We start from the raw sequence: 14,680 nt of genomic DNA, 5'->3' as shown, positions 1-14,680 counted from the left end.
AATGAGGTTTCACCTCACCCCGGTTAGAATGGCTCAGATTCAGAAATCTAACAACAACAGATGCTGGAGAGGATGTGGGGAAAAAGGGACCCTAACCCACTGTTGGTGGGAATGCAAACTGGTCAAGCCACTATGGAAGTCAGTCTGGAGATTCCTCAGAAACCTGAATATAACCCTACCGTTCGACCCAGCCATCCCACTCCTTGGAATTTACCCAAAGGAAATTAAATTGGTAAACAAACAAGCTGTCTGCACATTAATGTTTATTGCAGCTCAATTCACAATAGCTAAGACCTGGAACCAACCCAAATGCCCATCAACAGTAGACTGGATAAAGAAATGATGGGGAGGAGGCAAGATGGCGGAATAGGAAGGGAGCACACTGATAGTCCGGGGAGAGATAGTTTAATAAAAGTGGAGATACTGCAGGTTCAAGGAAGAGTAGGGGAGGAAACAGCAGAAGAAACTCTTCCGGAACACGTGATTCACAGCGGACCTGTGTGGAGAGCGTGGGAACCCACAGTTCGGGACACCAGCGGCAGACTCTACACACCAGCACTGAAACGTGAGGTGAGCCGAACCTCAATAGCCTGAGACACCGGCAGGCAAGCGGAGAGAGGAGACTAGAGGGAACCACCCCCGGGAGGGAAAAGTTCACCAGGCTAACTGGAAGAGAGAGAGATAGAAAAAAAAAAGGTGACTGGTATGGACACGGGTTTCTCTCTATCCGCTCACCTCTCAAGGGCGAGCAAGACAAAGAGCAGGCTCCATCTTGGACATACGTCATAAGCAGAGCAACCTCAGGTCTGCACCGGCCCTGAGCCTAGCAGAAAAACCTGACTCTGGACGGGGCGAATTAACAGGAGATTAGGACCTAGTAAATTTGTGGTGCTACTGAACTGAGACTGTGAAAAAAGAGACGGTGGGGGAGAGAACTCATGGAATTCACGTGAGCACTCTCCAGAGACGCTACAATTCCGTAACTTTGGCAACCCAGTGGGAGACTGAAGGAGAATTTGAGCCCACTCTGAGGGCCAAACAGATTCCCTGTGTGGTCCTTGGGAAAGAGCTTCCGATCTCTGGCTCCTGTGGGTATATCATTTGCCTGCTAACTACCTCCAACTTCGTTCAGCTGTGCGGAATTACTTCCCTTTTGAATCAAAAAAAGAAAGAGAGAGAGAGAGATTTACCACGCCTAACCTGGGAGTGTCACCTTTGGCACTCCAAACAGAGCTCTCAGGCCACACCCATCTCAAGCCCTAAGACTCCATCAAAAACTTAATCTAGAGTCATAGTATAACAAGAAAAAGCACCACAGTGAAGAAACCAAATATCTCCAATATGCCAAATAACAAACGCAAAAACCGAGGTAATAAAAACAAGGAAGTCACCATGATGCCCTCAAATGAAAAAGACACCCCAATTCAACATTATGAAGATGATCACATAGAAGAAATGCAAGAAGCAGATCTCAAAAAATTGATAAGAACATTAAGAAGTTCTCAAAAACAAATTCTTGAACTACAGAAATCCTTAATGGACAAGATAGAAAATCTCTCTCGTGAAAATGAAATATTAAGGAGGAATCAAAATGAAACGAAACAACTAGTACAACAGGAAACTGTGATAGTGACTGAAGTGAAGAATTCAATAGATCAAATGAAAAACACATTCGAGAGCCTTACAAACAGAATGGGTGAAGCAGAAGAGAGAATATCGGACTTAGAAGACAGAGAACAGGAAAGGATACAGTCAGACCAAAGAAAAGAAGAGGAAATTAGAAATCTAAAACATATTGTCGGGAATTTCAGGATACTATTACAAAACCCAACATTCGGGTTCTAGGAGTTCCTGAAGGCATGGAGAGGGAGAAAGGATTAGAAGGCCTTTTTAGTGAGATTTTAGCAGAAAATTTCCCAGGTTTGGAGAAGGACAGAGAAATCCTATAACAGGAAGCTCACAGAACCCCTAATAAACACGACCAAAAGAGATCCTCACCACGACACGTTGTAATTAAACTCTCCACAGTGAAACATAAAGAAAAGAACCTAAAATGTGCAAGAGAGAAACGTCAGATTACTCTCAGAGGATCTCCAATCAGACTCACAGCTGACTTCTCATCAGAAACTCTACAAGCTAGGAGGGAATGGCGAGATATAGCCCAGGTACTAAGAGAGAACAACTGCCAGCCCAGAATATTATATCCTGCAAAGCTATCATTTGTGAATGAAGGTGAAATAAAGACTTTTCATAGCAAACAGAAATTGAAAGAATTTGTCGCCACTCGTCCGGCCCTGCAAAAGATGCTTAAAGATGTGTTGCACACAGAAACACAGACACACGGTCATCAATATGAAAGAAGATAAAGGAAGGAAACCTCACAGCAAAAGATCACAGGGAATTCAAAGCATATATTAGAACTTATCTTTGGCAAATGGCAGGGCAAAGTTACCACTTATCTTTAGTCACATTGAACGTGAATGGCCTGAACTGTCCAGTTAAAAGACACCGATTGGCTGATTGGGTTAAGGAACAAAACCCATCTATTTGCTGCTTACAAGAAACACATCTTTCCAACAAAGATCCATACAGACTGAAAGTGAAAGGCTGGAAAAAGATATACCATGCCAACAGAAATGAAAAAAGAGCGGGCGTAGCCATCTTAATATCGGACAACATAAACTTTACCACAAAAACTGTTAAGAGAGACAAAGAGGGGCACTATATAATGATTAAGGGATCAATACAACAAGAAGATATAACAATTATCAATGTATATGCACCTAACTACAGGGCACCAGTTTATCTAAAAGATTTGTTAAGGGACTTAAAGGGAGACTTAAACTCCAATACAATAGTACTGGGGGACTTCAATACTCCACTCTCAGAAATAGACAGATCAACAGGACAGAAGATCAACAAGGAGACAGTAGATTTAAACGACACTAATAGCCCAAATGGATCTAACAGTTATATACAGAACTTTCAATCCTACAGCTAAAGATTTTACATTCTTCTCAGCAGTACATGGAACCTTCTCTAGGATTGACCACATACTAGGCCATAAAGCAAGTCTCAGCAAATTCAAAAGAATTAGAATCATACCATGCAGCTTCTCAGACCATAAAGGAATGAAGCTGGAAATTAGCAACTCAGGAATCCCTAGAGCATACGCAAACACATGGAGATTGAACAACATGCTCCTGAATGAACAATGGGTCATAGAAGAAATCAAAAGAGAAATCAAAAACTTTCTGGAAGTAAATGAGGATAACAGCACAACATACCAAAACTTATGGGACGCAGCAAAAGCAGTGTTAAGAGGAAAGCTTATAGCAATAGATGCCTACATCAAAAAATTGGAAAGGCACCACCAAATAGATGAGCTTTCAATTCACCTCAAGGATCTAGAAAATCTAGAGCAAACCAGACCTAACTCTAGTAGGAGAAGAGAAATAATTAAAATCAGAGAAGAAATCAACAGGATTGAATCAAGAAAAACATTACAAAAAATCAGCCAAACGAGGAGCTGGTTTTTTGAAAAAATAAACAAAATTGACACCCCATTGGCCCAACTAACTAAAAAAAGAAGAGAAAAGACCCAAATCAATAAAATCAGAGATGAAAAAGGAAACGTAACAACAGACACCACAGCAATAAAAAGAATCATCAGAAATTACTACAAGGACTTGTATGCCAGCAAACAGGAAAACCTATCAGAAATGGATAGATTCCTGGACACATGCAACCTACCAAAATTGAACTAGGAAGACATAGAACACCTAAAGAGACCCATAACTGAGACAGAAATTGAAACAGTAATAAAGGCCCTCCCAACAAAGAATAGCCCAGGACCAGATGAATTCACTGCTGAATTCTACCAGACATTTAAAGAAGAACTAACTCCAATTCTTCTCAAACTATTCAGAACAATCGAAGAAGAGGGAATCCTCCGAAAATCTTTCTATGAAGCCAGCATCACCTTAATTCCTAAGCCAGAAAAAGATGCAGCACTGAAAGAGAATTACAGACCAATATCCCTGATGAACATAGATGCAAAAATCCTCAATAAAATTCTGGCCAATAGAATGCAACAACACATCAGAAAGATCATCCACCCAGACCAAGTGGGATTTATCCCTGGTATGCAGGGATGGTTTAATGTGCGCAAGACAATCAATGTGATACACCACATTAACAGACTGCAGAAGAAAAACCATATGATTATCTCAATAGACGCCTCAAAAACATTTGATAAAACACACCCGTTCATGATGAAAACTCTAAGTAAACTGGGTATGGAAGGAACATGCCTCAATACAATCAAAGCAATCTATGAAAAATCCACAGCCAACATCCTATTGAATGGGGAAAAGTTCGAAGCATTTCCACGGAGTTCTGGTACCAGACAGGGATGCCCACTCTCACCACTGCTATTCAATATAGTTCTGGAGGTTCTAGCCAGAGCTATTAGGCAAGGAAAAGAAATGAAAGGGATACAAATTGGGAAGGAAGAACTCAAACTATCCCTCTTTGCAGATGACATGATTCTTTATTTAGGGGACCCAAAGAACTCTACTAAGAGACTATTGGAACTCATAGAAGATTTTGGCAAAAGAGCAGGGTATAAAATCAATGCACAAAAATCAACAGCCTTTGAAGTCCTTGGCCCATCTCTTAAGTGGGTTGTTGGTTTTGTTTTTGTGGAGTTTCTTGATCTCTTTGTAGATTCTGGTTATTAACCCTTTATCTGTTGCATAGTTTGCAAATATTTTTTCCCATTCTGTCGGTTGTCTCTTCACTCTCCTGACTGTTTCTTTTGCAGTACAGAAACTTCTCAATTTGATGCAATCCCAATAGTTGATTTTGGCTTTGACTGTCTGTGCCTCCCGGGTCTTTTCCAGAAATTCTTTGCCTGTGCCAATATCTTGAAGGGTTTCTCCAATGTTCTCTAATAACTTAATGGTGTCAGGACGTAGATTTAGGTCTTTAATCCACGTTGAGTGGATTTTTGTGTAAGGTGTAAGGTAGGGGTCTTGCTTCATGCTTCTGCACGTGGAAATCCAGTTTTCCCAGCACCATTTATTGAATAGACTGTCCTTGCTCCAGGAATTAGTTTTAGATCCTTGATCAAATATAAGTTGGCTGTAGATGTTTGGGTTGATTTCTGGTGTTTCAATTCTGTTCCATTGGTCTATCCATCTGTTTCTGTACCAGTACCATGCTGTTTTGATTACAACTGCCCTGTAGTATGTCCTGAAGTCTGGTATTGTGATGCCTCCGGCTTTGTTTTTGTTGTACAAGATTGCTTTAGCTATTCGAGGTCTCTTGTGCCTCCATATGAATTTCAGCATCATTTTTTCTAGATCTGCGAAGAATGTCTTTGGTATCTTGATTGGGATTGCATTGAATCTATAAATTGCTTTTGGGAGAATGGACATTTTGATGATGTTGATTCTTCCAATCCATGAGCATGGAAGATTTTTCCATTTTTTGGTATCCTCTTCTATTTCTTTCTTTAAGGTTTTGTAGTTTTCATCGTAGAGATCTTTAACGTCCTTGGTTAAGTTTATTCCAAGGTATTTGATTGTTTTTGTAGCTATTGTGAATGGGATTGATCTTAGCAGCTCTTTCTCAGTCATGGCATTGCTTGTGTATACAAAGGCTGTTGATTTTTGTGCATTGATTTTATATCCTGCCACTTTGCCAAACTCCTCTATGAGTTCCAATAGTCTCTTAGTAGAGTTCTTTGGATCCTCTAAGTACAGAATCATATCGTCTGCAAAGAGGGATAGTTTGACTTCTTCCTTCTTGATTTGTATTCCTTTGATTTCTTTTTCTTGTCTGATGGCTCTGGCTAAAACTTCCAGAACTATGTTAAATAGCAGTGGTGAGAGTGGGCATCCCTGCCTGGTGCCAGATTTCAGTGGAAATGCTTCCAACTTTTCCCCATTCAATAGGATGCTGGCCGTGGGTTTTTTATAAATTGCTTTGATTATATTGAGGAATGTTCCTTCTATACCCAATTTGCTTAGAGTTTTCATCATGAAAGTGTGTTGAATTTTATCAAATGCTTTCTCTGCATCAATTGAGATAATCATATGGTTTTTCTTCTGCAGTCTGTTAATGTGGTGAATCACATTGATTGATTTGCGAATGTTGAACCATCCCTGCATACCAGGGATGAATCCCACTTGGTCTGGGTGGATGATTTTCCTGATGTGTTGTTGTATTCTATTGGCCAGAATTTTATTGAGGATTTTTGCGTCTATGTTCATCAGGGATATTGGTCTGTAATTTTCTTTCAGTGCTGCATCTTTCTCTGGCTTAGGGATTAAGGTGATGCTGGCTTCATAGAAAGAATTTGGGAGGATTCCATCTTTTTCGATTATTCTGAATAGTTTGAGAAGAAATGGGATTAGTTCTTCTTTAAATGTCTGGTAGAATTCAGCAGTGAATCCATCTGGTCCTGGGCTTTTCTTTGTTGGGAGGGCCTTTATTACTGTTTCAATTTCTGTTTCAGTTATGGGTCTATTTAGGTTTTCGATGTCTTCATGGTTCAATTTTGGTAGATTGCATGTGTCCAGGAATCTATCCATTTCTGATAGGTTTTCCTGTTTGCTGGCATACAAGTCCTTGTAGTAATTCTGATGATTCTTTTTATTTCTGTGGTGTCTGTTGTTACGTTTCCTTTTTCATCTCTGATTTTATTGATTTGGGTCTTTTCTCTTCTTTTTTTAGTTAGTTGGGCCAATGGGGTGTCAATTTTGTTTATTTTTTCAAAAAACCAGCTTCTCGCTTGGCTGATTTTTTGTAATGTTTTTCTTGATTCAATCCTGTTAATTTCTTCTCTGGTTTTAATTATTTCTCTTCTCCTACTAGATTTGGGTTTGGTTTGCTGCAGTTTTTCTAGGTACTTGAGGTGCGCTGAAAGCTCATTTATTTGGTACCTTTCCAATTTCTTGGTATAGGCACCTATTGCTATAAATTTGCCTCTCAATACTGCTTTTGCTGTATCCCATAAGTTTTGATATGTTGTGTTGTTGTCTTCATTTACTTCCAGAAAGTTTTTGATTTCTCTTTTGATTTCTTGAATGACCCAGTGTTCATTCAGGAGCATGTTGTTCAGTCTCCATGTGTTTGCATACTTTCTGGGGTTTCCTGAGTTGCTAATTTCCAACTTCATCCCGCTGTGGTCTGAGAAGCTGCATGGTATGATTCTAATTCTTTTAAATTTGCTGAGACTTGTTTTATGGCCTAGTATGTGGTCAATCCTAGAGAAGGTTCCATGCGCTGCTGAGAAGAATGTGAAGTCTGTAGATGTAGGGTTGAAAGTTCTGTAGATATCTGTTAGATCCATTTGGGCAATAGTGTCAATTAAATCTGCTGTTTCCTTGTTGATCTTCTGTCCGGATGATCTGTCTATTTCTGAGAGTGGAGTATTGAAGTCCCCCAGTACTATTGTATTGGAATCTAAGTCTCCCTTTAAGTCCCTTAACATATCTTTTAAATAGACCGGTGCCCTGTAATTAGGTGCATATACATTTATAATAGTTACATCTTCCTGTTGAATTGAACCCTTAATCATTATATAGTGTCCCTCTTTGTCTCTCTTAACAGTTTTTGTATTAAAGTTTATTTTGTCTGATATTAATATGGCTACACCTGCTTTTTTTTGGTTTCTGTTGGCATGGAATATCTTTTTCCAACCTTTCACTTTCAGTCTGCATGCCTCTTTGTTAGAGAGATGTGTTTCTTGTAGGCAACAAATAGTTGGGTTGTGTTCTGTGAGCCAGTCAGCTAAATGGTGTCTTTTAACTGAAGAATTCAGACCATTAATGTTCAATGTGACTATTGATACGTAGTGACTTTGCCCTGCCATTTTCCCGGAAATATTTTCTAGTATATGCTTTGAGCTTCCCATGCTCTTTTACTGGTAGGTGTTCTTCCTTTCCCTTCTTTCATATTGATGGCCGTGTTTCTGTGTTTCTGAGTGTAGCACATCTTTAAGTATCTTTTGCAGGGCCGGACGAGTGGCCACAAAGTCTTTCAATTTCTGTTTGCTATGAAAGGTCTTTATTTCACCTTCATTCACAAATGAGAGCTTGGCAGGATATAATATTCTGGGCTGGCAATTTTTCTCTCTTAGCACCTGTGCTATGTCTCGCCATTCCCTCCTAGCTTGTAGGGTTTCTGATGAGAAGTCAGCTGTGAGTCTGATTGGAGATCCTCTGAGAGTAATCTGACGTTTCTCTCTTGCACATTTTAGGATCTTTTCTTTATGTTTCACTCTGGTAAGTTTAATTACCACGTGTCATGGTGAGGATCTCTTTTGGTCATGTTTATTGGGGGTTCTATGAGCTTCCTGTACTAGGATATCTCTGTCCTTCTCCAAACCTGGAAAGTTCTCTGCTAGTATCTCACTAAAAAGGCCTTCCAATCCTTTCTCTCTCTCCATGCCTTCAGGAACTCCTAGAACTCGAATGTTGGTTTTTTTAATAGTATCCTGTAGATTCCCAACAATATTTTTTAGGTTTCTAATTTCTTCTTCTTTTCTTTGGTTTGACTGTATGTTTTCCTGTGCTCTATCTTCTAAGTCCGATATTCTCTCTTCTGCTTCACCCATTCTGTTTTTAAGGCTTTCTAATGTGTTTGTCATTTGATCTATTGAGCTCTTCATTTCATTTTGATTTCTCTTCACTATCACACTTTCCTGTTCTACTAGTTTCTGAGTTTCATTTTGACTCTTCCTTAAAATTTCGTTTTCACGAGAGAGATTTTCAATCTTGTCCATTAAGGATTTCTGTAGTTCAAGGATTTGCTTTTGAAAACTTCTAAATGTTCTTATCATAAATTTTTTGAAATCCATATCTTGCATTTCTTCTATCTCATCATCTTCATACTCTTGGCTTGGGGTGTTTTGCTTATTTGGAGGCATCATAGTGTCATCGTTGATCTTGCTCCCTCTATTTCTGTGTTTGTTACTCGGCATAGTTAATTCTTCTTGCGTCACTGTGCGTTTTTTTTTTTTTATACTGTGTCCGTGTTAAGTGGACTGCCTGCTGTTGGAGGAGCCTTGGAGGCTTGAGATGGGTGCGGCCTGAGAGCTCTGCCTGGTTCTTCCAGGTTAAGGGTGTGCAAAGGTGACACCCTCAGGTTATGCGTGGTAAATCTCTCTCTTTTTATTTATTTATTTATTTTATTTATTCAGGGGGTAAGTAACACCGCAGGGCATGGCTGTGCAGAATTGATGGTATTTAGCTTCCAGTCTTTGGCTCCTCTGGACTCCCACTGGGTTGCCTAGGCTACTGAATTGTAGTGACTCAGTTCCTTAGCTCTCCCCCATTGATATGTAAATCCAGAGAGCAGGCCTGCTCTTTGTCTCTTGGGAATTCTTCTAGCCTCGCAGCCTTGTAACCTTTGCAAGGTTAGGGGGAAGAGAAACCCCGAAGCTTTTTTTTCCTTCTTTCCGGTAGTGAGTTTGCTGCACTTTCTGGCCCCCCTCTAGATTCTGACCCCCGTTTCCCCACCAATGTCTCGGGTTATTGAGCTCACCTCCCCTTCCAGCGCCGATGTGTGGACTCGGAGCCCTGAGCGTCCCAAGTCTCCCCGCTGTTGTCTGTGTGGCATGCACTCCCCTTGGAGCACTGGGGCTTCTGCGGCTCGGTCCCGCGACTTGGCTTCCGCGCAGTGGGAGACCTTGTTCTCCCAGTAGGTCCTCCGATTCACGATTCCCGTGCAATTTTTTCCTGGTTCTTTTTTCTGCGGCTACCGTAACTCCCCTTTTATTAAACTAAATTTTCCCGGACTATCGGTGCGCACCCTCACTATTCCGCCATCTTGGCTCCGCCCCCCTAAATCTACATCCTGACACCATCAAATTACTAGAGAACATTGGAGAAACCCTTCAAGATATTGGCACAGGCAAAGAATTTCTGGAAAAGACCCGGGAGGCACAGGCAGTCAAAGCCAAAATCAACTATTGGGATTGCATCAAATTGAGAAGTTTCTGTACTGCAAAAGAAACAGTAAGGAAAGTGAAGAGACAACCGAAAGAATGGGAAAATATATTTGCAAACTATGCAACAGATAAAGGGTTAATAACCAGAATCTACAAAGACATCAAGAAACTCCACAAAAACAAAACCAACAACCCACTTAAGAGATGGGCCAAGGACCTCAATAGACATTTTTCAAAAGAGGAAATCCAAATGGCCAACAGGCACATGAAAAAATGTTCAAGGTCATTAGCAATCAGGGAAATGCAAATCAAAACCACAATGAGGTTTCACCTCACCCCGGTTAGAATGGCTCACATGCAGAAATCTACCAACAACAGATGCTGGCGAGGATGTGGGGGAAAAGGGACACTAACCCACTGTTGGTGGGAATGCAAACTGGTCAAGCCACTATGGAAGTCAGTCTGGAGATTCCTCAGAAACCTGAAGATAACCCTACCGTTCGACCCAGCCATCCCACTCCTTGGAATTTACCCAAAGGAATTTAAATTGGCAAACAAACAAGCGGTCTGCACCCTAATGTTTATTGCAGCTCAATTCACAATAGCTAAGACCTGGAACCAACCTAAATGCCCATCAACGGTAGACTGGATAAAGAAATTATGGGATATGTACTCTCTAGAATACTATACCGCAGTAAGAAACAACGAAATCCAGTCATTTGCAACAAAATGGAGGAATCTGGTACACATCATGCTGAGTGAAATAAGCCAGTCCCAAAGGGACAAATACCATATGTTCTCCCTGAACGGTGACAACTGACTGAACACCAAAAAGGAAACCTGTTGAAGTGAAATGGACACTATGGGAAACGGTGACTTGATCAGCATAGCCCTGACTGTTAATGAACAACTTAATACATTATCCCTCTTAGTATTTTTTTTGTCTGTTCTACTTAATATGACTGGTTTAATTCTGTAATGAATACACAGTTATTCTTAAGTGTTGAAATTTATCTGAAATGTGATCCCTGTTAAACATAAGAGTGGGAATAAGAGAGGGAAGAGATGTACAATTTGGGACATGCTCAAGCTGACTTGCCCCAAATGGTAGAGTTAGAAACATACCAGGGGATTCCAATTTAATCCCATCAAGGTGGCATGTACCAATGCCATCTCACCAGTCCAAGTGATCAATTTCAGTTCACAATTGATCATAATGTAAGGACTAAGAGCCAAAGGGAGCACATCAACAAGTCTAGTACCTGCTAATACTAACTGATAGAATAAATAAAGGGGAGAGTGATCCAACATGGGAAGTGAGATACTCAGCAGACTCATAGAATGGTGGATGTCCTAAATAGCACTCTGGCCTCAGAATCAGCCCTAAAGGCATTCGGATCTGGCTGAAAAGCCCATGAGAGTATTTCAGGCATGGAAAGCCAAGACACTCTGGAAAAAAAAAAAAAAAAACCCTAAATGAAAGATCTCTGTGAGTGAGATCCCAGTGGAAAGAACAGGTCTTCAAAGAAGGAGGTACCTTTCTCTGAAGGGAGGAGAGAACCTCCACTTTGACTATGACCTTGTCTAAACAAGATAAGAGTCAGAGAACTCAAAAGGCTTCCATAGCCTTGGAAACTCATGACTGGAGCATAGGGAGATTACTGATGCCATAAACAGGAGTGTCAATTGGTAAAGTCAACAACAGGAGTCACTGTGCACTTACTCCTCCTGTAGGATCTCTGTCCTTAATGTGCTGTACATTGAGACTTAATGCTATAATGAGTACTCAAACAGTATATTTCGCTTTGTGTTTCTATGGGGGTGCAAACTGTTGAAATCTTTACTTAATGTATACTAAACTGATCTTCTGTAAAAAAAAAAAAAAGAAGAAATTATTAATTCCCAACTTGACTCTCACTGGGATTAAACATGACAATAGCTCTGATCTGATTTCCTCATCATTTACAAAATCATCTATTATTTTTCACTTTATGTTTGTGTGGGAGCAAACTGTTGAAATCTTCACTTAATGTATGCTAAACTGATCTTCTGTAGATAAAGAGAATCAAAAATGAATCCTCATGTGAATGGAAGGGGAGAGGGAGTGGGAAAGGGGAGGGATGCGGGTGGGAGGGACGTTATCGGGGGGAAGTCATTGTAATCCATAAGCCGTACTTTGGAAATTTATATTCATTAAATAAAAGTTAAGAAAAAAAGAAAGAAAGAAACTCACTTCACCTATAAAGACACACATAGACTGAAAGTGAAAGAATGGAACAAGATTCCATGGAAATGGGCCCCAGAATAAAAGAATAGCCATACTTGTATCTGACAAAATGGATTTTGGATCAAAAGCAGTGAAGAGACCAGGTTTGTCATTTGGTCAACTAGTTTGTTTCACTAGTTTTTTCTCTAATAGAAAGGAACCATTTAGACAGTATCTCCTGAATTAGAAGACAGGTGAATAGACAGGAAATGGGATTCTTGAGGACTTCTTAGATCAAGAAACCCTACTTCCTGGGATTAAAAAACCTTAAATATTTAAATGAGAGATAAATTTTCACAATTTTTTTTGAGCCACTGATATTTCCGTTACTTTCAGTCAAACCTAATAAAAGGGAAGATACAAGAAAATTAGAAGAATACATAGGATTTCTGATAAAAGTAAACCCTGAACTTCCAGGTTTATGAATCAATAAATGGGCTTATTATTTAAAGAGGCTGAGTTGGAAGCTTCCTGTTGTAATGGTTGTTACATGTTTTAATAAGATCTTATTTTAAACACATCACTAAAATGTGTAGGAACATAGAAGAGGGGCCAGCACTCTGGTGCAGTAGGTTAAGCATCTGCTTGTGGTGCCAGCATCCCATAGGGGGGCCGGTTCAGGTCCCAGCTGCTCCATTTCCAATCCAGCTCCTTGCTGATGGCCTGGGAAAGCAGCAAAAGATGGCCTAACTGCTTGAGCTCCTGCACCCACATGGGAGACCTGGAAGAAAATCTGGCTCCTGGCTTCAGATTGGCTCAGCTCTTGCCATTGAGGCCATTTGAGGAGTCAACCAGTGAATGGAAGACCTCTTTGTCTCTCCCTTTCTCTGTCTGTAACTACACCTAAGTAAATAAATAAATCTTTTAAAGAAGAACACAGAAGAAACAAATCAAATAATAAATTCAAGTAATGGAAATGCAAATTAAAGTCTTGTGTAATAAATGAAAAATTCAAAGTAAGAAAAATTAAGAACACTTTTTTCAAGAAAATGATATTTATCAGTTCATTGAGGGCCAAAATTCATTTATTTCTCTCTTATAATCTTAGTTTTCTGGAGAATGACTTTAAAAATGCAATGCAATTTATGAATGACTACCAAATAAATTAATTACTAATTATATAAATATTCATAAGATGGGTAAAATTACATTATTACCTTTAATGGATGTAACTAGGACATCTACAATAATGGAGATAATGAAGAAAATTCAAATTATTGTACCTGCTGCATTATGTGTGAGCTAACAGACCCAGACATTTTCTCCAAAATATCTTTGACAGATCATTTGATACTTTTGTGGTCTAATAAACAGACTCCACAATAACAGATTAATTGGTTATGTGAAGAGTTCTCCCTGTTGGAAGGACAAATATGCTTGGAGACTACGGTCCTCAGAGAGCTTAAAGAGATACCAAACCTAAGAGTAACTTCCTCACAAGGGACCCACCATGGAGAGAAAGGAGAAAACGAGTGGGTCATCAGACGCCACCTGCCAACTCTCTAAGCAGAAAGGAGCTATTCAGACACCGTCTCCTAGAAAACACTGAAAGAACCCCCAACGTGGAACAAACCCAGGACGTCCAACTGCAAAAGGATATCACTGTGTGGGCTTGTGTTGCTAATAAGCATTTTAATATGTTTATATTTGTAGACAGAATTTGCATTCATGTATCTATTTAAATGTTTCTCTGGTTGTATTTTCACATTCAGTGTATCTTGACTTTCCTTATTATCCTAATGATATTTCTATATAAATACAGTACATGATTTATTTGTAACCTTAGACAAATCTGGCACCTGAGACTATCAGGCTATTTTTCTGTGCTTATATTCAGAAATGTAATACATTAGCCAGCATGTAGACTTGTGGAATATTGTGTGTTTTGGTTTGGGGAATGCATATGTGTTATGATATAAAGGGATGAAGTTTGAGAGACCATAAGATGCAGAAGAAGTAATTAAGAAGGTCTTGTCATCTCCTTCACGACCCTTTTTTTTTGAAACTAGAGAGACCCTCATTCCTCTGAACAACTGAACTGCTCACCTGTCACAGAAGCATGAAGGAGGTGACCTCTCAAACTGCTTCCCCCTCCCCTCCTTGAAACCTGTGGACTTCACCTGACAGTAAACAGTGGAGGGGACTGAGTAGATCTGGGAGCTGAAGGAATAAAGTAAAACTAGAGGCAAAGAGGTGAAAGTTGAGTCACCAAGGAGACAGTTGATAGGAGCAGAGACAGAAAACATGTAGACAACGGAAAGAGAAAGAAATAGGGGTAAAAGAGAAAAGTACCTTGACTTGGAATGGGATTTTTCATGCCCTGAACATAAAACCAACTCTGGCTTTGAGAAGGAAAAATCTGTTAGGAGGAGGAAATTTCATGCCCAGATTTTGGGGAAGGATGGGAAGTTGGGGGGCGGGGAGGTGGGGGGGGTGGAAGGGGAGCTGGGATG

Source organism: Oryctolagus cuniculus, chromosome 5 (assembly GCF_964237555.1).
Source record: "Oryctolagus cuniculus chromosome 5, mOryCun1.1, whole genome shotgun sequence".
Taxonomy (NCBI): domain Eukaryota; kingdom Metazoa; phylum Chordata; class Mammalia; order Lagomorpha; family Leporidae; genus Oryctolagus; species Oryctolagus cuniculus.
The sequence above is the reverse complement of the archived record's forward strand: the minus strand, read 5'-3'. Positions refer to the sequence as shown.